This window comes from Schistocerca americana, chromosome X (genome assembly GCF_021461395.2).
Source record: "Schistocerca americana isolate TAMUIC-IGC-003095 chromosome X, iqSchAmer2.1, whole genome shotgun sequence".
NCBI classification, from domain to species: domain Eukaryota; kingdom Metazoa; phylum Arthropoda; class Insecta; order Orthoptera; family Acrididae; genus Schistocerca; species Schistocerca americana.
The window spans coordinates 720,817,585-720,844,764 of record NC_060130.1 but is presented as its reverse complement, the minus strand read 5'-3'; positions in this window follow the sequence as shown (position 1 = coordinate 720,844,764).

Here is a 27,180-nt window from a genome sequence, read left to right as displayed (position 1 = left end):
CAGTGTCATTGTAGGCGCAAAAAGAAGTAAATTCTGAAGTGGACTGGGGGTCATCGTCCATCGTTATTGTCTCTGGAAGGCCATCTAGGGGAAACAGTCATGCTAAGAGTTGGATGGTTTGGGAAGTCAGTGTGGATGACATATGGAAGACGAAAAGAAACCCTCTGCTGGCATCGACCAGAAATCAAGCACGAACAATCCAAATAAGGGCGAGCAAACTCGAGCTGAATTCAGGACCAAGGAAACTGTGGTAGAACAAGGAATTAATCGCCGGGTGGTTGATGCCTGTTTGCTTTGAAATGTAGCACAGAAGACAATCTTCGAGATTGGGGCGTCCATCCTAAAGTGTCTCGGAGGCCTGCATACTCGGTTCGCCAGAGAAACAGTCAAACAAGTCATATTAATGAGTTTTATTACAGTATGAAAAGATACAGTACTTAACTATAGCAATTACACAGATGTATCGCAAGCAAAGGGCGACATACGAAATAATCAATCTTCTACAGTATCGACAATCCCAAGTTTGTGCTACATAGAGAGTACAAGCGAAGTGATAAGCATTGACATTGCTACTGAAATCGCTAATCTTGAAACTGCTACTGAACTGGGCCGTCACCAGTCGATCGCGGCGCTTATGCCCTCTTCACATAGAAGACGCTGCTGTTGCGTTGTCGTCCTGGAGGGAGGTCTGGTCAGTGTGCGATTGGCTGACTTCTCACAGCCTTCTCTTCCCTGTCGTTCCCGACTGGCGTGCCGGTGCTTGACTTTACGCCATAACATTCCCTCTCCTCCCCCCCCCCTTCACCATAGCGACGGACCATCTCTTATAGGGGATACGACAATGGGAGGGGAGGCAGGAGCATGGAAGCCCTGATGGACTGGAAGCTGTGGCGGCAGGGGACGTCAGACTTCCGGTCCTACCGGTCCTAGGACGAGAGGAGGCGGGGGAGGCGAGTATCCGTCTCCATAGGGTCGTCCCGCGGTGTCGTGATGACGCCCTCTGGCGGCTGCTACGGTCGCTCTGTCCTCGGGATCCGTGAATCTGGAGGAAGAGAAACAGGAGAATCACCGTGAACATGACAGTGGTGAATTTGATTGTGATGTCGGCGCAGCGATCCGTATGGACCTGAAATGAAATACATGAATGCGCCAATTCGACGAAGAATCTCGCCTCGTGCCCACCGTCTGCTGCCGCTAGAAACCCTTAAAAACACAATATCATGCGCCGCGAAGCGATACCTGTGGCCTTCCTTCGGCGCTGGATGCTGAGGATGGTGGAGTAGGTGGAGCAGTGTCCGATATCGGCGGCCGTGAAGTAACTCCGCCGGCGATGGTCCATATCGTGGATACGAACTATGGGAGTCAAGAAACAGTTGCAATGCTTGATCCCTGGTGTGTGTGGTGCGAAGTTTGGCCATGTGCTGCTTGAAGTTCTGATAAAACGTCCCGCTTCACCGTTTGATTGTGGATAAATCGGTGCACTAGTTAGATGCTGTATGCCGTTGCTTTCACAGAATGTTTCAAATTCATTTAACGTGAACTAAGGGCCGTTGTTCGACACTATGACTGAGCCGTAGTAAAAATTGCTGTTTTGAAAAGCGCGCCGCAGCGCGTAGTGTGAAGCAGTCGCCCTCCGTTTCTGGCGGTGGCGCCGCTGTGGCAATCACTACTTTGGTGTCTCCCTCTGGTGGGAAAGGGGGAAGGTTGCCTGTTCACGTGGATTTAAGGGGCGCTATGAGTTCATGAAAGAAGGTTGTATACATGGAAGAATCCTGGAGATACTAGAAGGTATCAGATAGATTATATAATGGTAAGACAGAGATTTAGGAACCAGGTTTTAAATTGTAAGACATTTCCAGGGGCATATGTGGACTCTGACCACAATCTATTGGTTATGAACTGTAGATTAAAACTGAAGAAACTGCAAAAATGTGGGAATTTAAGGAGATGGGACCTGGATAAACTGAAAGAACCAGAGGTTGTACAGAGTTTCAGGGAGAGCATAAGGGAACAATTGACAGGAATGGAGGAAAGAAGTACAGTAGAAGAAGGATGGGTAGCTCTGAGGGATGAAGTAGTGAAGGCAGCAGAGGATCAAGTAGGTAAAAAGATGAGGGCTAGTAGAAATCCTTGGGTAACAGAAGAGATATTGATTTTAATTGATGAAAGAAGAAAATATAAAAATGCAGTAAATGAAGCAGGCAAAGAGGAATATAGACGTCTCAAAAATGAGATCGACAGGAAGTGCAAAATGGCTAAGCAGGGATGGCTAGAGGACAAATGTAAGGATGTAGAGGCTTATCTTACTAGGGGTAAAATAGATACTGCCTACAGGAAAATTAAAGAGACCTTTGGAGAAAAGAGAACCACTTGTATGAATATCAAGAGCTCAGATGGAACCCCAGTTCTAAGCAAAGAAGGGAAAGCAGAAAGGTGGAAGGAGTATATAGAGGGTCTATACAAGGGCGATGTACTTGAGGACAATATTATGGAAATGGAAGAGGATGTAGATGAAGATGAAATGGGAGATACTATACTGCGTGAAGTGTTTGACAGAGCACTGAAAGACCTGAGTCGAAACAAGGCCCCGGGAGTAGACAACATTCCATTAGAACTACTGACGGCCTTGGGAGAGCCAGGCCTGACAAAACTCTACCATCTGGTGACCAAGATGTATGAAACAGGCGAAATACCCTCAGACTTCAAGAAGAATATAATAATTCCAATCCCAAAGAAAGCAGGTGTTGACAGATGTGAAAATTACCGAACTATCAGTTTAATAAGTCACAGCTGCAAAATACTAACGCGAATTCTTTACAGACGAATGGAAAATTAGTGGAAGCCGACCTCGGGGAAGATCAGTTTGGATTCCGTAGAAATGTTGGAACACGTGAGGCAGTACTGACCTTACGACTTATCTTAGAAGAAAGATTAAGGAAAGGCAAACACACGTTTCTAGCATTTGTAGTAGACTTAGAGAAAGCTTTTGACAATGTTGACTGGAATACTCTCTTTCAAATTCTAAAGGTGGCAGGGGTAAAATACAGGGAGCGAAGGGCTATTTACAATTTGTACAGAAACCAGATGGCAATTATAAGAGTCGAGGGGCATGAAAGGGAGGCAGTGGTTGGGAAGGGAGTGAGACAGGGTTGTAGCCTCTCCCCGATGTTATTCAATCTGTATATTGAGCAAGCAGTAAACGAAACAAAAGAAAAATTCGGAGTAGGTATTAAAATCCATTGAGGAGAAATAAAAACTTTGAGGTTCGCCGATGACTTGGAAGAGCAATTGAACGGAATGGGCAGTGTCTTGAAAGGAGGATATAGGATGAACATCAACAAAAGCAAAACGAGGATAACGGAATGTGGTCGAATTAAGTCGCGTGATGCTAAGGGAATTAGATTAGGAAATGAGACACTTAAAGTAGTAAACGAGTTTTGCTATTTGGGGAGCAAAATAACTGATGATGGTCGAAGTAGAGAAGATATAAAATGTAGACTGGCGATGGCAAGGAAAGCGTTTCTGAAGAAGAGACATTTGTGAACATCGAGTATAGATTTAAGTGTCAGAAAGTCTTTTCTGAAAGTATTTGTATGGAGTGTAGTCATGTATGGAAGTGAAACATGGACGATAAATAGTTTGGACAAGAAGAGAATAGAAGCTTTCGAAATGTGGCGCTAGAGAAGAATGCTGAAGATTAGATGGGTATATCACATAACTAATGATGAAGTATTGAATAGAATTGGGGAGGCGAGGAGTATGTAGCACAACTTGACAAAAAGAAGGGACCGGTTAGCAGGACATGTTCTGAGGCATCAAGGGATCACAGATTTAGCATTGGAGGGCACCGTGGAGGGTAAAAATCGTAGAGGGAGACCAAGAGATGAATACACTAAGCAGATTCAGAAGGATGTGGGTTGCAGTAAGTACTGGGAGATGAAGAAGCTTGCACAGGATAGGGTAGCATGGAGAGCTGCATCAAACCAGTCTCAGGACTGAAGACCACAACAACAACAACAACAACAACATGAGTTCGGCTGTTAGTCTGAGTCGGCGAGTCAGTCGGATGCAGTTGGTCAGCCAGGGCAGTCTGTCAGTGTGGACGAGTCTGCTCAGTTGCTCAGCCAAGTTAGTCTGGGTCTGTGTCTCGCCGGCCGGAGTGGCCGTGCGGTTCTAGGCGCTACAGTCTGGAATCGCGAGACCTCTACGGTCGCAGGTTCGAATCCTGCCTCGGGCATGGATGTGTGTGATATCCTTAGGTTAGTTAGGTTTAAGTGGTTCAAGGTTTTAGGGGACTGATGACCACAGCAGTTGAGTCCCATAGTGCTCAGAGCCATTTTGTCTGTCTCTCGTCCGCATTATTGAGGCGGTTAGTGTCTGTCGGTCGTCCGGAGTGCTAGTATATGTTAGGCCGCCAGTCTGCTCGAGTTTGCTCAGGCAATGAGCATTGGCGGTTTGATCGATCGGTTGGTCGGTCGCGCACCGGGACACAAGATGGCTTGTCCGCCTTGAGCGTCGGCGCATGTGAGGTCGCCACGTTGGTCCAGTGGCCGCGCCGTATAGCGAGGCGTAGTGGCTTCGCGGCCGGCACGAGAGCGACAGGAAAAATGGTTCAAATGGCTCTGAGCACTATGGGACTCAACTGCTGAGGTCATTAGTCCCCTAGAACTTAGAACTAGTTAAACCTAACTAACCTAAGGACATCACAAACATCCATGCCCGAGGCAGGATTCGAACCTGCGACCGTAGCGGTCTTGCAGTTCCAGACTGCAGCGCCTTTAACCGCACGGCCACTTCGGCCGGCAGAGCGACAGGAGCCAACCTACGACACCAGTCTGGCCAGTACGAGTTGCAACGCCGTTGAGACGGGAGATCGGCTCCCATTCCTGCGTCCGTTGAAGCGGCTGACAGCGGACGGTTCGGGAGAGCGTTTTGAGGGTCCTGCGCCAGGTCCTAGCCTGAAATCGCAGTTTTTAGAAGTTAAGTGGTTTGTGATATGTTGTTTCATTTACTAGTTAAATTCTACTTGTTTTCTTGGTCAGTCTCTCGTCCCCAGCTTGCTCGTATGTCTCCCGTCCGCATTTGTTAGGCAGTTAGTGTCTGTCTGTCGGTCTGCCGTACGTTAATAGCTGCCTCTGTCATGTTTGTTGCCGGTCGCGGTGGTCTCGTGGTTCTAGGCGCGCAGTCCGAGACCGCGCGACTGCTACGGTCGCAGGTTCGAATCCTGCCTCGGGCATGGATGTGTGTGATGTCCTTAGGTTAGTTAGGTTTAAGTAGTTCTAAGTTCTAGGGGACTGATGACCACAGCTGTTAAGTCCCATAGTGCTCAGAGCCATTTGAACCATTTTGCCATGTTTGTCGTATTCGGTGTTAACGAATTTATTGCTTAAAGGCCGAATTCTTGAAATATGTTTTTATCTTGCCTACCATCTTGCGAGGTGGTATATGTGTAATGTAGAGCATGTTGTATATTTTATGTAAGTCTGCATTTTATGTGTTTTATTTAAATAGTCATTTTAGGTTATAAGGTTGCCACCCTTCCACCGTAAGAGTCCTTAAAAAAATTGCACTTTCGGTGGCAAATAATTTGAATGTTGCACCATTTCCATCCCTCTTACGGTGTGCATAGTTTACGTGTTTGTGTGAGTTGTTAAACATTTTTTTGTTTAAAGTAATCTGGTGTGTTGAAAGGGAGCAGGCAAGCTTCTCAGCCCGAAGGCTCATATTGTTAATATTGTTCTTCCTGCCTCTAAATAAAATTGTAACTTGATATTTCGAGGGTGCTTTTCTACTTATAATTTTAAATCTGTTTTTAAAAAAGGTTTTAGGAATAAAATTCACATTTGTTAAAAGTAATTTCATTTTCCATCAGTTACTTCCTGGCAACTACTTCCACGCTCACCTAGTGTGATTAAATGTGTTAATGTTCTTGATGAATCGCTAGTAAATAAAGTAAATTCTTTAAGAAAAGATTTTGAAAACTAAATTCACGGCTAAATGCTTCAAGCAAACCTTTGAGGCAAAAAATAGAGGACAACGCCTGAACCGTGCCTCGTGACGTTGTCGAGTTCACTGGGAAAGTAAAAGGAAACTTGCTATGAGAGTCTACCACAATCAACCAACAAATGTTCCAAAAAGGTCCCACAAAATCCATGTGCACACGTTGCCATGGTGTTTGCGACTTAGGCCAAGCAGAGAATTTTTGTGGCGGAGCGGACTGAGTTTCCGCACATGCGTGGCATTGGGACATCATTTGTTCTACTTGGGTGTCCAAATCCTGCCAAGTACAGTGTCGACGCGCTAACCGTTTCGTACGAACAATCCCCCAGTGTCCTTGGTGAAGTAGCTGCAACACTTCTTTTTGCAAAGGTTTGGGGATCTACATACGTGACTGTCCACTGTCATTTTGAACAAGAGTTACACCTTGATGTATAGGGAAACTATGCCGACATTAAAAACTATCGGCGCAGTACAGAGTTATTTATGCTATGCAATGAGCCAGGCCAGGCTGTGCGAATGTATTTTAGCAAAATGTTCGAATCTGAATCAGCTCTCGCGGCCTGTGCAATTTTCTTAGCGTTCAGAGGAAGGAATTCAGAAACCTGAGCATGGATGTGACAGCAAAATGCAGCAGAAGCGTGAAACTGTGTATCAGAGTCAATCGAAGGACGTGAAAGTGCGTCTGCATTTCCATTTTGAGCTGTCTGACGGTACACAATCTCCTACTGGTATTGAGACAACAATAAATCCCAAATTTGCTATTTTATGTAGTTCGTAGAGGAATTGGATTCATCGGATGAAACCAGGACTGCAATGGCTTGTGATCCGTTACTAGGTAGAATTTTCTGCCATACAAATAGTGGTGGAATTTGGTGTCAACATACACAATAGCCAATGCCTCTTTCTCTATTTGTGAACAGTTACACTGAGCTTTGGACAACACTTTGGATGCGAAAACGACAGGCTTATCTTAATCACCAAATCTGTGCGAAAGCACTGCACCGACTCCGTAAAAGAAAGCCTCAACTTGCAACACAACTGATTTGTCAGGATCGAAGTGAACCAAGCATCGAGATAAAACAAAGGGGACGTTCTTTAGTCGCAAGCGATGCAATTGAGCTGCTATTTGTGCAGCGTTCGCTGTGAATCGAATATAATAGTTCATTTTCCCTAAGACTGACTGCAATTCTGTGACATTGCGAGGAACTGGCAGGTCACGTATGACTAACAAATGTGACTGAAGAGGATGTACCCCTTGACAGTTTGTGACATGACCAACATGCTGCAACACAGATTTAAGAAATCACACTTGACCAGTCGAGACTTTAGTCCAGCATCAGATAAAACACGAAACAAAGCACACATATTTGCAATGTGTTCTTCAGGTGTACGACCTGCTATGAAAATATCGTCTAAATAGTTTGAACAGTTTGGTACTTGAGCAGTCAGCTGTTCAAAATACCGCTGGCAAACGGCGGGCGCGGAAGCACTGCCAAAAGGCAAACGCAAATATTTAAACAAGCCCAAATGAGTGTTCACAACGCACATGTTTTGAGATTGTTCATCTAGTGCTATTTGAAGATATGCGTCGCGCAAATCAATTTTTGAAAAGTAGCGACTAGCGCCTAATCTGTCCATGAGATCCTCTGAGCGTGGCTATGTGTAAGTATCAATTACAGTTTGTGGATTAACGGTATACTTGAAGTCAATACAGAGGCGAATCCAACCTTTAACGCTCAGGGAGCAAGATCAGTGGACTTGCCCATTGACTAGTTTATATCGGCGCAATAGCCCCGCTATATTGCAATTCTTTACGTTCAGCAGTCACTTTGCCCCGTAATGCAATGGGTAATGTTCTGGCCCAGCAAAAATTCGGCTGAGCATTGTCTTTCACGGTAATATGTGGATCAAAATTATTAATCTTGCCTAAACCTTCACAAAAGAGTTCAGGGAATTCTTCCAGAAAGTGAGCTACACTGTCTTCAGCATTGAATGCAGTCGCTGACAACACATTGTTCTGAATTTCAAAGCCAAATAAATCAAACGAATCAAGGCCAAATATGTCCTCACAATCGTGTGATTGTAGCACAGTGTAAGTCACAGTTCGTGTATGCGAGTGATACTTGGCAGGCAAAGTACATTTTCCGAGAATGGGAATGTCTTGTCCATTATAAGCTGTCAGCTGCATACTGTTTTAGACAGGCGTGGGGAGTCTAACAGTTCATATGTGTTGCGATTCTGCAGTGTAACAGAGGCACCCATGTCCAACTGAAATTTCACATGTTTTCCACTAAGATGCAAATGAACAAAAAGTTTGTTGAACTGGCGTAGCACTGAAGAAACTGTTCGCTAGCTAGTTTTGCTAATGCCTGAAGCAGCCTTTAAATACACTGCATTGATTACATGGACCTTGTTACTAGATTTTTGTGAGTGGGCAGAATTCTTATGTTTGTTCCATTGCAAACATGGGGATTGTACGTTACCTTTCTTGCCACAAGTGTTACACTGTGCTTGTCTGGACGGGCACTCTTGGCGTTTGTGTCGTGAATACCACTGAGGGAAGGAGTTAATTCTATTCACCAACGTAGCCGCTTGTTTAGAGAACTGTTTACCCGGCGTGGGGCGCGTGTGCTGTCACTTCTCACTGGGCCAGTCATGAGCAACAGACGACTCAATCTGGCAGATTGATGGCTGCTCAAATTTATTTGCCGCTACAGCATCTGAACTTACTGATCTAGAAATTGCACTGCTTGTTGAATGATGGATCTGACTGTTGAAAAATCCATTCTCTAAGTCTGACATTAATTACATTGTACACGATTGCATCACGCAATATAACATTGGAATATAAAGCACCACAACCACATTTGAATTTGCATTTCCTCATCATACCCTGTACATCTGTTATCCAGTCGTAAATTTGTTCTGACCTTGTCTTGCAATGAAAGAATTGTTACCTAGCTCCTAGCACATCCACTTGTTGGTCATAACAGTTAGAGAACCTGCAGCCTGATCATAGGAAAGTTCACTCGAAATGGCGTTTGGGAACAATTTCTGATTGAGGCGAAAAGCTGCACTTCCTACTGTCGACAAAAAGTAATGTAGTTTCACAGTATCTGATACTTTGTGGGCAATGATGTGGGCTTCATACTGTTGCAACCACTCGGAATGGCGTTTGGGAACAATTTCTGATTGAGGAGAAAAGCTGCACTTCCTACTGTCGACAAAAAGTAATGTAGTTTCACAGTATCTGATACTTTGAGGGTAATGATGTGGGCTTCATACTGTTGCAACCACTCTCACCATTCCTCTTCCTTTTCATTAAACTGGCGAAAAGGTGGTATGGCACCCGGAACTACAGTTGTTGCATGTTGCGCAACATTCGTAGCCTCGATCTGTTGGTAACTGCTGCACCATACTGAGAAGGGAGGGAATCTGCTCCGTCTGAAACTGAAATATTTTTGTTAGCTGCGTTGCATCTATCGCTTGCAGCTGAGGCGCCTGAGCAGGAGGTGGGAGAGGTGGCTGTTCATTTTGGAATAGACAAATCCAGTAAACAGACGATGCAAGCAATAAAAGTAAGCACACAAGCAAAGAAAATTTCAGCAACGCCCACCAGAAAACACTGAAAATTAAAAGCACTACAAGAGACACTGTTAAAACATGTAAACACACTCCTGCAAAGAAAAGACAAGGTAGAATTAAGGCGCCAGAAAAACACAAAAGTCCACGACAAAACAAAACAGACAATCTGTGGCGGCTGTCAGCTTTGGTGACAGGTTGTCACTATGGTGTTCGTTTACCTCGTCGCTAAATATGTAGTGTCTAGCAAGCGTGCATATTCGGTTCGCTAGACAATCAAATAAGTCGTATTAATGAGCCTCATTACAATAAGAAATGGTACAATGCTTAACTTTAGCAATTAAACAAATGTGCCGCAAGCAAAGGACGACATACGAAATAATTAAACTTCTTCAGTATAGGCAATCCCAAGTCAGTGCTACATAGAGAGTACAAGCGAAGTGACTAACGTTGACACTGCTATCAGAGTCGCTAATCTTGAAGCTGCTACTGAACTGGGTCGCATAGACGCTGCTATAGAATTCGGCTTCACCAGTCGGCCGCGGCGCTTATGTCCTCTTCACATAGGGGCCGCTGCTATCGCGTTGTCGTCCTGGAGGGAGGTCTGGTCAGCGTGCGATTGGGTGACTTCTTTTCACTGCCTTCTCTTCCCTGTCGTTCCCGACTGGCGTGCTGGCGCTTAACACATCCCATGGCAGTAGATGTGTTGTCTCACCAACCATTTAGTAAGGATGACCCCCACGGAGGAGATCCAGGATGCGGTGGTGGATGGAGGTGGGTATCACAACATGGGCTCTCCCACTGTCTCCTTGTGGAAGCAGGACAGCCCAAAGGGTCGACAGCTCATGGCATAGATATCATTAGGATTACCTGTTATGGTGTGCGAGATGTTTCCTGCGGTGTGGCCACCCATCCTGGATAAAACGGAGGATTTTCCAGAGCGCTGGGTCTTTGGCAGTGTGCTGTCCAATGGGTCATGCATCCAATGACAAGCTGGCAATGGCACCTGCGGCATTGTAGTCAGTATGAAAACATACTTTACGATCATTGTCCAGATACTGATATTGCATGGTGTGCGTTTGAGTGGTACTGTATATCACATGAACTGCTAGAAAGTAACAGAACCTAACATGATAGGCGGCGCTCCATCTTTGTGAGAATGGTAGCCGATTCTTTGAACAGAAGCAAAAGTGGTTTGTGGTCCGCCAGCAGTGTAAAACGTCGGCTACTGTTATAGATTATTGCCAATGCCTCCTTCTCAAATTGACTATAACTGTTCTGGGCGGTTGCCAAAGTATTTGATACCAAAGCTAAGACTCACGTCACCCTGTTGAAGATGTTGGACAGCACCGCATCAGCTGCGAGCACAAGTAATTTGGGAGGATTGCATGTCATTAGGCAGGTAGGTCGGAACAGAGCCTGCTTCAAATCATGAAAATTTTTCTCGCAAGTCGGGGACCGCTTCCATGAGACGTTCTCTCAGAGTAAATGTTCTAATGGCTCCGCTATAGCGCCTATAATAATTGAGTTGTCCGAGAACTGACTTTAATTGAGACGTGAACTGAGGGGCTGGCAATTTTTGCATGGCTGCTATGTAGTGTGGGATGTGCTTGATTCCAGATGCACTGAATTTGTGCCCAAAGTATTCTACCTGTCGGCCATAAAAATGCACATTTTTATTGGTTCCATCAGAGGTTGGACTCGGTGAAGATGGCGAAAAATGTGTCTAACAGTTTTGTCAGGTCTGAGGCGTTTTTTCCTGCCAAAACAATATCATCCAATTAGTTTGCCGTCCCTGGTACATCCCATGGTGACCGCTTTGCGCACCTGTTCTGACATGGATGCGATGCAGATCTGTACTGCGTTCTGGGACAATTTGTTGTTGCACGCACACCGTCCATCTCCGAAAGGTGTTCATAAGACCTTTCCCCTTCCATTTCCAGTCAGGAATCCGTCCCTGCTATCGTCGGTTTGATTAATGTTCACCTTGTATGCCAGCTGGCTGGCTATTGTTTCTCCAATCGCGGCACCCCAACCTGAGAAAGTGTAACAGCCTGAAGCGTCCGGGCGTTGCCGCTGGTGAGCGATGGCTTCGTGTACCCCGGTTTTCCTTTCGAGCCATCTTCTCGAGAGGTCCTGCCGGAGCTGTAACATGTCACAACTTTGTCTTTCAGGGAAGCTGGCTAGCGTATTTCAAGTGTCAGCTTACTCCATGAGTGTTCTTTCGTTCTTAATACGTCTCTTGCTCAGTAGCACCTGGTTCTCAGGCTGATGGGCGCTTCTCCATCCTAGACGTCGTTCTGGTGACTGACGCAGAAACAATTAACCACCGTCAACGAAGCCGTGGCACAGTAACAGATTTTCTGAAATAGGAAGATATTTTGTCGTATAGAAATCATGTAGATTTTTCTGCGTTCAACTTGTATTGTCAATTACATCCCACGCAAATGTGTCTTCATCGGAAATTAGAATTAACGGAATCACGTCACAATATTTATTTAATAAGTGAGAAAATTCTAATCTCGTAGCACTGTCTTTTGTGTGGAGATCTTGCACACACTGTAGGTGAAATGGCCTACGTTTCCTATACGCGATGTCCCAGGAGGAATGTTCAATGTTCATCTATATGACAAGAAAAACTATTCGAAGCAAAAGAATTTAGTAAACATCAGTTCTAACATGCGTACACGAAGAGCTATCAGCACATCTTCAGTAGAAGAGTTATGTATCAGAGTAGTGAAGATGAAGTGGTGCTCATGGCTCTTCAGTTCATTTTAAAGCCCATGTTTACTAGACTGTTAGAATTATCGTTCCTTTGATATCCCTGAATACTGACGGTTCCTCCTGGTACACTTTGCATGTAATGCTTAGCACACACTTGTTATTGGAATATGTAGATTTGGAAAAAGTCTTAGCGCACAGGTTGTGATAGATCGGTAAATTAATAAATGAAACTTCCTCGCAGGTTAAAACTATGTGCCGGCCCGAGACTCGAACTCGGGACCTTCGCCTTTTGCTCTACCATCGTCTTTTTTCTTTTTTAATTGATCGTTTTGTCCGTTATCGTTCGATGCATTTGGTCGGGGCTGATGTCACAAGGGCACCTGTTAAGTTCTGCAATTTATCCTTTCACTCAGGTGGTTTTTGTTTTTTATTTTTTTAATTTTTTTTTTTTACAGACGGCAGCCAGCCCTCTAACCGAACACGCTGAGCTACCGTGCCAGCGCAATCTCAGTTATCCAAGCACGACTCACTAGCACCCCTTGTAGCTCTGATTCCGCCAGTACCTCGTCTCCTACCTTCCAAACTTCACAGCAGATCTGCTGCAGGCCTTGCAAAACTAGCACTCCTGGAAGAAAGGAGTGCTACTTTCTTCCAGGAGTGCTAGTTCTGCAAGGTTTGCAGGAGAGCTTCTGTGAAGTTTGGAAGGTAGGAGACGCGGTACTGGTGGAATTAAAAGTGGGCACAGGGTCGTGACTCGTGGTTGGGTAGCTCGGATGGTAGAGCACTTGCCCCAGAAAGGTAAAGGTGCTGAGTTCGAGTCTCGGTCGAGAACACAGTTTTAATCTGCGAGGAAGTTTCGTAGCACACACTCCGCTGCAGAGTGAAAATTTTATTTTGAAATAAATAAATGTTAGTGTTTGGTTGCTCTTGAACTTCTCGTTCAGATGAATGAAACATGCACAATTTCAAACAAAATTAACAAAAAATTTGATAAATCGTGAATGTGCAGAATTCCTTGTGCCAGAAAGCTAGAAGAGCATTTTTCAGCAGCAGTAGGAGTACTACCATCGCGGAAATTGTTAACGTACTCGCAACTAAAATTCACATTTTCTTGCGATTATGAAAAATTTTATTTTCAGGACCACTTGTACAACGAAGTAGTTGCTCATCGTTTCACCCTGATGTACTCGCACCAATACATTTGCAATCTGCAACATTCAGCTTCGAATTCAACAACACTGTTCCATGGCAGCAAGCACATTTCGACCACCGACGTTCAGAGCAAAGAAAATAGATGGACAAGACAGAAATTACGAGCCACTATTGGTGAACTATTACTGAAAATAGGCAGAGCCGTTGTTAAGGTAGGAAGCCACGTCTGGAGCCACTAAAGACGCATTATCCTGTGTCACACACCAGAGGTGACTTACACCTTCAGCCTACAAACAGGGCTTCAGTAAGTAATACAAAACGTTTTCGATATCCTACCGCATTGTAATATTACCATTGGTCGTGGAGTTTAAGGCACATTCTTGGGCATCATAAGTATAGGATTTCTTTATTTATGCGTTGCATTTGAAGTATAGTGGTTTGATTAAGAAATTAATATTATGTAACACAAAAGACCCTAATTTCTCTTTGCATTTACAACGACATTATTATGTTCTGTCATGCATGTATAAAGACAAAAGTATGTTGTATCATTATTTGTAAGGAATTACAGTCAGTAAATCATTTGATGCTAGCCATCTGATACGATTGTCTGAAACTCACTATCGCTTCTAATCTCTGTTATTCTTCTCTGGAAAAGTTACAGCTATATAGTATTGAGATGTCCCAGAAGGATTTTCGTTGTCTGTATATATAGGACACATAGGAAAGTTTCAAATTCTTTTTAACACTTGATAAGAATAAACGGAACTAAGCAATTCGCACGGTATCTGCTGGCGTCTGTTTTGGTTAAGTACACGCAAATTTTAAGTATAAGTTTTGTACCAGATTGAATCCTTTTCGAGGGTTTAAATTTTGATACATTTAACAACGTATTTAATGGCAACAGATGTGCAAATTGTAAATGTATCGAAATGACTCAGAACATATTAGGGCTTTATAATAAACCACCACTAGTGACGAAGCTCTGATGTACAATAAGAATCAGGTATGAACAAGTACAGGCAAAATTCGTGCACAATACACAAGTGTATCATTTCTGTCCGCTATTACCTACTTAAGTCCCTAATATCAACCGGCGTAAAAGTTTTGCAAGAAAGTTTTTACTCTAAGTAAACTAGACGAAGGCCTTCCTCCTTTCACTATGCAGGCACCGAATGAAATGAACAATTTTTTAGCTATGGTAGAATTTCTAAAACGTTACCTGTGTTAGTGGAGCTTCTATGGCTTCCAAACAAACACGAGCTTTCATATTAGTGTATTGTTAAGTAGCAATCAGAAGCTACTCAGGAACTGCTTCCCACTATCGACTGATCTTCTGAGAGAACTGAAGAGGATTCAAATGGTTCAAATGGCTCTGAGGTCGTCAGTCGCCTACAACTTAGAACTACTTAAACCTAATTAACCTAAGGACATTACACACATCCATGCCCGAGGCAGGATTCGAACCTGCGACCGCAACGGTCGCGCGGTTCCAGACTGTAGCGCCTAGAACCGCTGGGCCACACCGGGCGGCACTGAAGAGGAGGCAGAGGCTAATTTAGTGATGATAATTATTAGATATTGCAGCGTCCGACGCGATCACATTGAGCAATCAGCACCAGGCAGGAACGCTAGCCATTACACCACAGCAGCACTGTAAAGAGCAAGCAATACTGCTGCGGCGGTTCCTGTGCAGCGCAAAGGGCGCTGATCGGCTGCAGCGGTTCATCGGAAGCAGGGCAGAGTCCCGTTGCACGCGCCTCCTTGGCTGCAGCGCTCCTGCTCCGCCGGCTACGTCAGTGCTCAAATGCAGCGCCTGAAACCAACCGAGACCTCAGCCAGTCACGCAGAGTAGCTTACGCATTGCGCCATCCTCATCTCGCCCAAGCCATCAGCTTCGCTGTGCACGGTTTCGTGAGCAGTCTCTAGACACATCCTATATATTTCCTCAGTTTACGATTCTCACAGATGCATGTGCCTAACATTCGTTCCAACAACATTTACATTTGTCACCTATTATTCGTTTTCCTGAAATTGCGACTGATAAAGACAAAAATAAATCCTTCAGGGGGGCAGCACGTCAAACGGGCTGACTTGCAGCAGGAGAGGCACCACAGGACATTTAAATTTCCACTGTCTACACTTTTACAAATAAATTCATAAAACTTTGTCAGCGTGACCAGGAAGGATTCAGAATTCACACTCATTGCATTGGAAGTTCGAAAACATAACGAAGTAATTTTTTTTACATGTGAAATTTCATCTTTTTTTCCACTTACTAATGGCAGCATTTGTTGCTATAGGTACACTTTTCTTCATAAGTAAGAGAGATTCTTCGATGAATTTTGCACAGCATACAAACCATACTTTAAGGTGTATGAAACTCTAGAATTTTCCAAATCTATTAAAAACTGTGCTAAAAATTGAGGTAATTAACTATAAAATTTGTGTTTTTTCTAAATATGAAGTTTAAAATATAACAGTTCATTCGTTTTTTCAAAAATTAAACAAATTCTAGAGTTTCATACACCTGTGAGTATGGTATGTATGCTGTGCAAAATTCATCGAAGAATCTCGCTAACGTATGAAGAAAAGTGTACCTATAGCAACAAATGCAGCCATTAGTAACTGAAAAAAAGATGAAATTTCGCACGTAAAAAAAATTTATTTTGTTATGTTTTCGAACTTCCACTGCAATGGGTGTGAATCCTGAATCCTTCTTGGTGATGCTGACAAACTCTTGTAAATTTATTTGTAAAAATATAGACACTGGAAATTAAAATGTCCTGCGATGCCTCTCTTGCTCCAACTCGGCCCGTTTGATGCCCTATCCCCCTTAATAATATGTTTGCAGAAGGAATAACGAACAACAAACAAAATATAATTTTGTACCTCATGTTACTGTGCTACGCTGTGTCCAGTGCTTCCCTGTTGCATTAAAAATTTATTCATTATGTCGACATTTTTGTCTTTGTTTATGCTTTCTGCCTTACACTGTCACGCTCCTGACAACTGAAATAACAAACTTTTTTTCGAAATTTGCCTAAATGTTTTTTTAATTAGTCACATACGATTCCCGATTTAGAGAGAATTGAATCAATTAATAATTTGTGTGTTATGATATGGCTGTTGTAAGACTCTTTAAATCTGACAAAATAAAAAAACAGTTTGTGCTAAGTGTTAAGATATGAAGGCAGTTTGATTATTATAGGTGCAAACGAAAGCGACAAGTGGAGGACAATGAAACAAGTAAATATTCCTAATAAACAAAGGTCCGGAAACTAATGGTTTTCCCGATACGACGTATGCACAGCAGCAGTGAATACTGTTAATGCCTAAGGCAATGTTTACTTCGAAACGCAGCAAGTGAGACGTAAATTAGAAAGTGATAAACTGCTGTTTGATTTTATTATCATTCCGGATACCTAAGTACTTTAAATAACATTTCATTAACAAGTATGTCGGTCGTGTCTCGGCAGTATCATTGTCTCCCATTTCCCCTAAGTGGATTTTTTCTTCAGGGATATTGAAAAGCTGTGGTTCATTCCAGCACTGTTGATGTGTGGATGAACCCTGGGAACGCATTGTGGATACTTTTCAGTGCATTCGAAACACGACTGGGATTTTTGAACGCGTGCTGGCATAAATGAACAGACGTGCTGAAGCCTGCCTTTACATGATCGGCAGACATGATGCACACTGGTAATGTGTTTTCCCTCAACAGCATATTTGCAGTTTGTTTCCTTGGGGACTCAGGCATAATACGTTCTGTTTGGGAAATCATTGGTTCCGGAGCTATGTTTCTTAGGATTATTTGCTTCTTTCATCGACTTCTACTCGCCCCGCATAGTTCTTGCCTGTCGCTGCCTGCAACAGAATTTGTTCATGTTTTATTCAGCTCCTTGTACAACCTTCTAGCTGTGATTGATTTTTGAACACTTGCAAGGCATCCGCAACGAACTGCCAAGCGTTGAATAGAAATAATTCTGATATGCTGTGATTATGATTTCACCCCGTTTGTGAGTCCTAGTGAGTAGAATGACGGGTATCTCAAGCAATTTGACCAATTACTAAGTGGTATCAAGCATATGACTGCATGTTGATGCAGATGTATAATGACAGACTACAAAATTTTTCTTTGTTACTCGCAGGGAACTCCCACAATTGCAAATACAGATGTACCAGTAATAATGTTTTAGGCAATAGATGTATTAGTTTTTGCTGTAGTTTATTAGATGTAGAAAACCCAGTCCCATTGAACCAAGAAAATATGCAACAAGAAATAAACGCAGTGAAAAAGATTGCAGTTGCCAATGATTACAATGCTTCCGTGGTTGACACAATCTATGACAAAGTGAAGAAACACCCAGGCACAAACTGCACCACAGAAGGAAAAGAGAAAAACAAATGTATATCTAGTATTCCATACATAGGCACTGTATCACAGAAGATTGCAAATATCTTCAAAAATCAAAGACTTATTGGGTTTTCTACAGCTAATAAACTACAGCAAAAACTAATACATAATATAAAGTCTAATCATGAGCCATATTCAGACTCTGGAATATACAAGGTAACATGTCAGGAATGCTCCAAGTTCTACCTAGGACAAACAGACCGAAATTTCAACACCAGGTACACAGAGCACTTTAGAGCATACACACACAACAAACAAACTACATCAGCAATAGCAACACACATACATAATACAGGACACCTGTTTAGAAAAATAGAGCAAAATGTTAAAGTACTCCACAGACTAAATAAAGGACATAAAATTGATTTGCTTGAAGAACTGGAGATATATTCACATGACAGAAAATTTTCCTAAATGAAAAACTTGAAAGTGAATCAGTGAATTTCTTCAGATATTTACATAATATACTTAAATAAAAATAATAAAACATAGAAATAAGCACAATTATAAAATCAATATAAGTAATTTATGGGCCAAATTGTTAAGATAAATAACCTCTGTACAAAAGTACATCATAATCTGTGGAAGACCTATAATGTTATCTCTGTGGACTACCTGTAAGATCTTTGTAACTGTTTTGTTTATGCAAGACATTTTCAATTTGTAAAGCGTACAACAAGTTGTGTGTGATGTTTAGTGTGTGTGAGACTCTGCACAAATGGACCATCAGAAAACTGTAAGTACAAATTCTTCTAAATTTCGCCACTAACTTCACAAAAAAAATTGATACCCAACTAAAAAATAGCGCGTTTCTTATGTATTGCAGCAAAAGTCAACGAAATGAAGCAGACTCACACACAGTGACAACATCAAACGAAATGGCTTAATACACATAAAAAACGCACTTGAAAATGGGAATTGTTTCTCGAAACGCGTTGTGCGAAAAGTAAAATAAAAACAAATCGTGACGGTAGCAGAAGATTTACTTATTTATAAACAAACCTATTGTCTCTACAGTCGCAGGCTTTCAAAAACCGTTTACAATGGATCATAACACAAACATGCTCGAATTTGCAAATCACAATAGACAGACAGATGACGCTACATACTGCAGCCGCTGTAAAATTACGTGTAGTTGTACTTAATCAAGATGTTCGCTTTAAAAATTTTTACCTGCTGATGAAACTTCGTGTCTACAAAGGCATATGTAACTTCGATTTCGTGCTAAATGTGCCTTCTGTATTTCACAAGGCCCCATGAACACTCCCTGATTTTTCTAGTACAGAGCAACTACAGGTAATTGTTGAACATTTAAACATACTTAGCCAGTCAGTGCCATGATGCATACTGAATGGCCTGTGCCTCTGTTACTGACTTTCCTATACATTATGGTCCCGTATAAAACAATCATTTATAGGGGGCTACCTCCTGACAGGACATATTCTACTAAATTTAAACAATTAGTGTACGAGTAAACTGCTCTGACATTACAGGAAATACTCTGAATAACTAAGCAAGTCGACGAAGAATCCTCTTTGAGCACAAAAACCTTTCCGTCAGAACTAAACATATTTGTCAAAAGTCTTATGACTGTACGGATCTACTAGAAGTTGCTCTTGGCTATAATTATTTCACTTTCATTAAAATGATTTACAGCAGAAAGGGTCAGCAATAGATACAAGCATAGAGTATACAATATCTAGTACGCATATCAGTCATCTCAAACTGAGATTCTCGTCACGAAATCATCCTTCACAGACAAAAGTAATATATTATAAGTGTTACGTTGACGTTCCTAGTAGTATGACGATGCAGATAATAGTAAGAACAAGTTAAACTGAAATCTATTCATGTTGTATGGGATCTGTTGAGGTCTGTGAAGGTATTTCTGAATTTACTAAATATAATAATTCACCATGAGTTACTTTTCTTTGTCAAGGTTTACTGGCACGACGCTTTCCGGGAGCATTCCGCCGTTACCAGCTGCTTAACGCTTAAACGTAAATTAATTTTTACTTATACTTAGAAGTGTGATTTTTAAGTGACAGTGCTGTGTTTTTTCCTTGTGCTTTGCGTGCCAGGTATGGATATATTCAGTAAAAACGTAGTAAACATATGACTAAGATAATTCAAATTTACATCACAAATAACAGGGCACAGTAAGAAAAAAATCTTTCTGAACAGGAACAAATGTCGGTACATAATCTGACTGGCACACCAAGCAAACAGACCCCATCACACCTCAAACGACTCTATAAGTAAAAATCAATGAACATTTTGCTATGAAGCACTTGATAATAATGCTGAAACACGCTTTGTTGTTAACTAAACGTGAACGAAACTAAAAATTATTTTATAAATTTAGAACGTACTTGACGCTGTGTTTAATTACGAGACAAATTTAAAATTTAAAAAAGGAAGGAAAGAAGGATATTTTCTGTTTAACGTCCTATCTTAAAATTCACAGTAAAGTGTGAAATATACATTATTACGATATACTGGATTTAGCTATAAGGAGGCAAAGCAACTAACACACCTTTTAAGTCTACAGAAATTCTACAACTAGTGAGACTGCCACACACACCTCATGTTGTATGGTACTTGTAGGTCATTTCAACAACCAACAATGAAGATGTTTTATCCTCAAAATATCTAATTTTTGTGTATTTCCACCTGCTGAATTCATAAAAATGGCCGATACCTCTTGTCTTGGCGATAAAATAACAAGTATTTTTTTTAGATTCTACATTTTCTTTTAGAGAAAATATTATTTTTAAATTGGCACAGCAGTCAACTGACAAACCACAACGTACTTCAGCTGTTTGTAGATTAGAAACATACATATTGTTGATGTGAGCGTAAGTTTAATATTGTTTCTGTAATCAGTGCAGAATTTATGGTGTTTTAAGTGTAAACTTTATTAGAATATCACAAAAATGTGAAAATTCGGTGTATAACTTTTGTTATGTTAGTGGTGAGGTAACATTTTCATTACAGATACGGAATCTAACACCTCTTGCGGAGACTGCGTATTGGCATTATTTTGGCATGAAAGTAAGGGACCATGAAAGTCATGGGCTCCACATATATGTTGCAACTCTTGTCCAGTTATACTACGAGAACTGCTGAAAAATAAAAAAAGATCTATGGCTTTTGCTGTACCTATGATTTGGCGAGAGCCTACGAGCCACACAGATGACTGCTTTTTCTGCTTGACTCCACCTACGCAGGCAGGACTGGTATTGAAAGAAAGAAGAAAAATTAATACTCGAATATTCTACTGTTCGACCTATTCCACATTCAAATACTTTACCAGTTCCTGCTCCACCCCCAAACTTTGAGGTGGAAATAGAATGCGAATACAGTGCGTAAGAAGAACCAAAGAAACTACGCATTTTATGACCATGAGTTTAAGGAAAAAGATAATAAACCACACCGACCGAACCAGTCTGAATTGAGTAATCTCATTCGAGACCTTGGTTTGTCAAAGTAGAAAGCAGAACTTTTAGAGTCAAAATAACAGCAGTGAAATCTTTCCCACCATGATGACATCGTCTCATATTACAGACAACGTCAAAGGAATCTATTACCTTATTTTGAGATGAAAAAAAAAATCTTTTTGTTTGCTGCGACATTAATGGTTTGATGAAATCTTTGAATCTGAACCATGATCCTATGGAATGGAGGTATTCATAGAATCCTCCAAGCTAAATCAGAGGTGTTGTACTTAACAACGGCAACCGTCTTGCTTCTATTCCTGTTGGTTACGCAGTTCACATGAGAGGGTACTTACGCAAACATGAAACCCCTCCTCGCCTGAATCAGATATGCTGAACACAAATGGAAAACATGCGGCGATCTAAAATTCAACGCTGTTCTCTTTGGAATGCAACTAGGCTATACCGCTTTTTATGTACGTGAGACAGAAGGGATAGAAGATTGCATCATGTTCAAGCACACTGGCCAGCTAGAAATCTTAACCCAGAGAGAAAAATCTCATTGCCAAGCCTCTCGTGGATCAAAAAGGTGTTATTTTACACCTCTACACATAAATTTTGTAGAGGCAATAAACCTAGAAGGACAGGCATTAAATTACTCAAGAGGCCAATTTCCTACATTGAGTAATCCAAAGTTTAAGGAAGATATATTTGTTGGGCCACAAATTCGTCAACTCTTAAAGGATTCTGCGTTTGATCGAACTGTGGAGAGGGAAAGAAAGAAAGCTTGGGAAGCTTTTAAGGGAATTATTCACTGATATTTAGGCAACAAAAGAGAAGACAATTGTTCTCCTGGAAATATACTATCAACTCGAATGCAACATGCGTATTCTTCACTCCCACCTTTTCCTCCTTGTTGTGGAGCTGTAAGCGATGAAAGGTTCCATCAGGATATTACTATAATGGAACAAAGATATCAAGGCAAATGCTTGCAGATTACTGCTGGTGTCTGTACAGGGATGCTCCGGAACTCTCTTACAAGAGGAAAGCCAAAAGATGACGAGCTCATGAAGCCACCACATGATTCTACTCAGAGCCAAAAATCTACCAGGGGTTCTCCCATAAATTTAGAGTTCTTGGAATGTAACGCCCATTTGAAAAAAAATTCAACTGGACTTTCACTATTGTTGACATATTTGATTAAAATGTATTGTTTTCTCTTAATCCGCTAATAGAAAATATTTCCACAGAAACTAGAGCTAGTAAAATTCTTTCTTTGTCATGTTAGATCTTTTTAAACTCAAAACTAGTAAGATTTATCTCAGGAAGTGAAGGAAACTTGCAAAAATATTTTTTTGTTGACCAGTGATTATTAACAGAACCAACAGTACGCCATTAAAAAAATGGCAAACAAGAAGAACATAGCGCAATTAGACATATACTGAAAGCTAGCCGATATGGTGTCCAAATTCTAGACTGTCCCACACATCAAAGCGAAAACAATAAAAAGCCAGCTGTTATACGAGCCTACAGAAAGGACCTCAGCATGGGCAAACCTGTTGTAGGTAAACTCTCATAAGAAATACTTCGTGTATTCAGACCACACAACATTAATATTGCTTTCAAAATAAAACTAAGATACACCACTAAATCTGATGTGACGTACGTACTCAGAGAGATAAATGTCCGACGTATACAAAACTGTTTGCGGTATATGTAAAGCTCTGTATGCTGGCCCAATTGAGAGAGATTTTCACAAACACTACAATGAACACATAACTTCCTATCAAATTAACAATTACTCCAAATCGGCAATAGCCGGATACATTAATGACCCTGGGTACCAGTTTCAAGATGTTAAAAATTATATTTATATATTATATAAGCAGTAGCGGTGTCTTTTAGAGCCGTATCGAACTCTGACCATTGGCATTTCGGTAACTCGAAAGCTACTTCACGGGGATGGTTAACAAGGTTAGAAGGATTCCACTTTCTAACCGACAAGTAAAAAATATTCTGGTACTGCTGGAAAGTGGAAGTTGTGTTTCTGTACTTTACAACAATCCAAAATTATCGTATTCCTACATTAAATATAGTTTACAATATCATTGTTAGTTTACAGACAACTACGACTCTGTTTTTTGGCAGTTACAAAGTACAGGATTCATGTCTATAGCATTATAATAAGATATTTTTAAAAATTCTATACTCTTCCAAATAATTTCGCAATGTATCGATACATTATTTGTGTCTTTCAGCCGGCCGGGGTGGCCGAGCGGTTCTAGGCGCTACAGTCAGGAACCGCGTGACCTCTACGGTCGCAGGTCCGAATCCTGCCTCGGGCATGGATGTGTGTGATGTCCTTAGGTTAGTTAGGTTTAAGTAGTTCTAAGTTCTAGGGGACTGATGACCTCAGATGTCAAGTCCCATAGTGCTCAGAGCCATTTGAACCATTTTTTTGTGTCTTTCAATGGAAAAGTTTCTGGCCATAATAATTAGTTTCCATAGAGTTCTCTTTACATGAATTATAACAAACGTCACCTGGATTGAATAATTTTCCAAATGTAATTTTATGTAATACACTCCTGGAAATGGAAAAAAGAACACATTGACACCGGTGTGTCAGACCCACCATACTTGCTCCGGACACTGCGAGAGGGCTGTACAAGCAATGATCACACGCACGGCACAGCGGACACACCAGGAACCGCGGTGTTGGCCGTCGAATGGCGCTAGCTGCGCAGCATTTGTGCACCGCCGCCGTCAGTGTCAGCCAGTTTGCCGTGGCATACGGAGCTCCATCGCAGTCTTTAACACTGGTAGCATGCCGCGACAGCGTGGACGTGAACCGTATGAGCAGTTGACGGACTTTGAGCGAGGGCGTATAGTGGGCATGCGGGAGGCCGGGTGGACGTACCGCCGAATTGCTCAACACGTGGGGCGTGAGGTCTCCACAGTACATCGATGTTGTCGCCAGTGGTCGGCGGAAGGTGCATGTGCCCGTCGACCTGGGACCGGACCGCAGCGACGCACGGATGCACGCCAAGACCGTAGGATCCTACGCAGTGCCGTAGGGGACCGCACCGCCACTTCCCAGCAAATTAGGGACACTGTTGCTCCTGGGGTATCGGCGAGGACCATTCGCAACCGTCTCCATGAAGCTGGGCTACGGTGCCGCACACCGTTAGGCCGTCTTCCGCTCACGCCCCAACATCGTGCAGCCCGCCTACAGTGGTGTCGCGACAGGCGTGAATGGAGGGACGAATGGAGACGTGTCGTCTTCAGCGATGAGAGTCGCTTCTGCCTTGGTGCCAATGATGGTCGTATGTGTGTTTGGCGCCGTGCAGGTGAGCGCCACAATCAGGACTGCATACGACCGAGGCACACAGGGCCAACACCCGGCATCATGGTGTGGGGAGCGATCTCCTACACTGGCCGTACACCACTGGTGATCGTCGAGGGGACACTGAATAGTGCACGGTACATCCAAACCGTCATCGAACCCATCGTTCTACCATTCCTAGACCGGCAAGGGAACTTGCTGTTCCAACAGGACAATGCACGTCCGCATGTATCCCGTGCCACCCAACGTGCTCTAGAAGGTGTAAGTCAACTACCCTGGCCAGCAAGATCTCCGGATCTGTCCCCCATTGAGCATGTTTGGGACTGGATGAAGCGTCGTCTCACGCGGTCTGCACGTCCAGCACGAACGCTGGTCCAACTGGGGCGCCAGGTGGAAATGGCATGGCAAGCCGTTCCACAGGACTACATCCAGCATCTCTACGATCGTCTCCATGGGAGAATAGCAGCCTGCATTGCTGCGAAAGGTGGATATACACTGTACTAGTGCCGACATTGTGCATGCTCTGTTGCCTGTGTCTATGTGCCTGTGGTTCTGTCAGTGTGATCATGTGATGTACCTGACCCCAGGAATGTGTCAATAAAGTTTCCCCTTCCTGGGACAATGAATTCACGGTGTTCTTATTTCAATTTCCAGGAGTGTATTTCATGGAAATTCCCGGGTTTCCGGGTTCGATTCCCGGCGGGATCAGGGATTTTCTCTGCCTCGTGATGACTGGGTGTTGTGTGCTGTCCTTAGGTTAGTTAGGTTTAAGTAGTTCTAAGTTCTAGGGGACTGATGACCATAGATGTTAAGTCCCATAGTGGTCAGAGCCATTTGAACCATTTCATGGAAATTTATTGTCCATTCAACGGAAACTAATACTATAATCAAAAACTACACTTAAGTTTTTCGTAAATAGCTCAATACTTGAATAATCTAGAATATATACTGTCCTTTACACTTTGAATATTTTAGAGTTCGAAAATTTCTATTTAGCATCTTTATAAGATAACTTTTATCATTTTTTATTCCTTTGATTTTTGTAAGAGTGAAAAAGATACGTTTACATAAAACTGTTAATGATAGAAAAACCCCTTGTCATTGCTATCATTAATTTGGACAAAGAGCTTCCAGAACATTCTAGAGGCTCATGTTTTAATATTCAGAACTGAATATACCCCAAATGATCAGTCCGTAGTTTGCTGTCAGTATGTTCATTAGTCTTTCTTTCAGTGGACCTACAACATCTGGCTGTAGCCCACGAATGCATGGAATGAACAATAAAACATCTGCTGATTCCTGTTACAACATACGAGGCTGGTCTGAGAAGTTCTCACCCTGGTAGCGAAAACGACAGTTAATACTTTCAAATGAGTTTCATTTTTCAGTATAATCTCCTCTATCTTTCATCCAGCAGTGTTCCGAGGCCATTATCCCCTCTATAGTGATCCTCCGGAAATACCAATCTACCGACGCAATGGCTTCTTGACTGGACGAAAAGCGCTGACCAGGGAGATAAATGTGTGGAATAGGATGGATGTTCCTGCACCTCATAGTGCAAACCCCCGATTTACCCATTGTCAAGACACATCTGTGGGCAGCTGTACTGTCCTGATGGAATACGATTTTTTGTCTTCTATAAGCCGCGCGGGATTAGCCGCGCGGTCTGGGCGCTCCAGTCATGGACTTTGCGGCTGGCCCCGGCGGAGGTTCGAGTCCTTCCTCGGGCATGGGTGTGTGTGTTTGTCCTTTGGATAATTTAGGTTAAGTAGTGTGTAAGCTTAGGGACTGATGACCTTAGCAGTAAAGTCCCATAAGATTTCACACACATTTTAACATTTTTTGTCTTCTTTAAGCTGAGTCTGGTTTTAGGAATGCTTGCATCTAGCTTCGTTAGAAGTTGAAATGGTATCCTCCAGATATAGTTTTACCTTTTTCTGGACTGAATAGTAAATCAACGAACTCCTTTCGCATCACAAAACACCGACGCCATGATCTTTCTGCCGATGGCACTATACTTGCCTTCTCAGGAGCTGAAGAATTGCCTTCTAGCAACTGCATGGACTACGGCTTGGATTCGGGTGTGTAGTGATTTTTCTAAAAAGCAATAAAAGAGCACCAAGCACTCTTCGGAAAGTGTTTGTGATCCCCTGTGAGCGCACGTGGCTCCCATCTTGCGCAAAGCTTTCTTATGTTCAATTCCTGGTCCGAGATGTGACCAACATGTTTCTTTGATACCTCTAAAGCATCAGCAGTTGTCTACTAACACGTGTACCAACGTAAGGGTAAAAAATTATTCGAGTAATGCTGCAATATCAGGGCGAGACAGAACTTTTCAAACAACATTTGTATAGCTGGATGTGAACAATTTATATGGAAAAGCCATGGAACGAAGTCAACCTGTTGGAGAATCTTGATGGCTGTCCGATGATGAAATCAGCAGGTTGAATTTCTCAGATCTAGCGGATGACTCCAGCATAGGATATGTTATAGAGGTAGATCTGGCATAACCTGACAGTGCATGA